Genomic DNA, 2,260 nt, shown 5'->3' with positions numbered 1-2,260 from the left:
GGTGTTGAAACGTTCCTGGCTTCAAGGGTGTCGCTAAACGCCTGGTCGGAGGTGCAACCTTCCGAGCTCTAAAGGACCGCTGCAATAAGTATGTAAATCCGAGAGGGAAATATGTTGGATAAAATCATAATCACCTGATCCTCCTGTATTTTCTTTTATTCAAAACCAGGAACTTTTCAGCACCTCTCATATTTCCAAACATATTGTCTGTGTGTACGTCAGCGCGTTGTATTGTAAGGGAGATAACTCTCATAGAAAATATTTTTCCCATTAGTAAATCAGAAATATGGGAACCGCAAAAATAATTTCGATTCCTCTCTGCAACTTGTTAAATGTGGATAAATGATAAAGCATAACCTACTTCCTCTCAAACTAGTGGTGTTTAATTCATGGTTACGTGGTGTCAATAGAGAAACCTTGAAAATTATACGTGTATCTTGTTTTGTGTACGTAACATTTTGTCGTTTCGTCCAACCAGATCAGATTTAATTGCGCAAACCTATGATCGAAGGCGTTCCGACTTTGACCATCTATCTGAATTTCTAGCTGCATTATGTATCTCTCCTTTTCAAAAATATTTGTGTATGATTTGAGAAAGAGTTGACTCGTGATCATATAATTTTATTTTCAAAATCTGGTTTTAAATAAAGTGACTTTTATTATATATTCATTCTAATCTTCGGTACAGAGTTAGCAGTTTTTGAGGGGAGGGGGAAGTTGTTTACATCGCCCTCAATGCTTAACTGAGGTAATCTTCAAGTTTAGGGGGATACAAAAATAAATAAAAATATTCAAGGGAAATAACTGAACGACTTACCAGTATTATCCGTTTTCTTCTAGCTGTTTATAAATAAATCACACCCTAACCCTAACGTCAATCAAATCACGTGTGTGATTTATTTATAAACAGAGATGTACGGAGAATACTGGTAAGACGTTCAGTTACTTCCCTTGAATATTTTTATTTATTTTTTTATCTCCCTAAACTTGAAGATTACCCTTAACTGATACCTATTTTATCGACCCCACAAGGATGAAATGTAGTCGACGGCGACGAAATTTCAAATCAGAACGTGAGGCGTGGTTGTGTTGTAAGAAGCTTGCTTCTCAACCACATGGTTCTGGGTTCAGTCGTACCGCGTAGCATCTTGGACAAGTGTCTTCTACTATAGCCTCGGGCCGACCAAAGCTTTGTGAGTGGATTTGGTAGACGGAAACTGAAAGAAGCCCGTCGTGCGTTTAATATATATATATATATAGAGAGAGAGAGAGAGAGAGAGTTGCTGTTATGTTAAACTGTCGTATGTCCAAATTTGGTCAAATGCGTTTTTGTTTTTTTTTTCATTGTTTATTTTTGCTTGCAATAGCCGGTTCTTTTGGTCGAACTTTCGTATCTCCAGCTGCTTCAGATGCCAAGATATCAAAAACTGTCAAAGTGTAGAACAATGTTTTTGAACTTACGACACTTTTGCATAATAGCAACGATATATATGTATGTATGTATGTATGTACGTGTGTCTGTCTTTGTATGTCCTCCACCAGTGCTTCGCAACAGGTGTTGATGTGTTTACGTCCTCGTAACTTAGCAGTTCGGCTAAAGAATTTTGATAGAATAAGTAAGCACCAGGCTTTAAAAGTTGTCCTGGGATCCATCTGTTCGACTAAAACCCTTGAAGGCGGTACCCCAGCATGGCCGTAGTCTAATGACTGAAACAAGTAAAAGATGAGAGATAACTGGAAGAAATACCAGCTTCAAAAGTTATTTTGCATCTACCTCTCTTCCTATGAGAAGGGGAAGGCGGAGATTAGTCACATTTCGCTACAAAGAAGTGAATTTTAAAGGTTAACAATTTGTGCCATTCTTTTACTTTGACATTTGTCGGCAGTATTTTCTGTTAATGCCCATTATAAGAATTGTAATTGCTAAACATTTAAACATGAACGAAGTTCCATTTCTTTGTATAATTTTCAAATTTCTAGAGTAATTTCCGTCTTTTTCTCTTTACTCGTTTCAATCATTAGACTGCAACCATGCTGGGGCATCGCCTTAGAGAATATTTTAGACGAATGAATCGACCCTAGTACTTACTTTGGGTCTTGTACTTATTCCATCGGTTCTCTTTTACCGAACCGCTAAGTTATACGAACGTAAATACACCAGCACCAGTTGTTAAGCAGTAGTGGGAGTCAAGCACAAAAACAAACACTATATCTACACACATATCTATCTATATATATATATATATATATATATATATAT

The sequence above is a fragment of the Octopus bimaculoides genome, chromosome 13 (genome assembly GCF_001194135.2).
Source record: "Octopus bimaculoides isolate UCB-OBI-ISO-001 chromosome 13, ASM119413v2, whole genome shotgun sequence".
Taxonomy (NCBI): Eukaryota; Metazoa; Mollusca; class Cephalopoda; order Octopoda; family Octopodidae; genus Octopus; species Octopus bimaculoides.
This window is presented reverse-complemented; position numbering follows the sequence as displayed.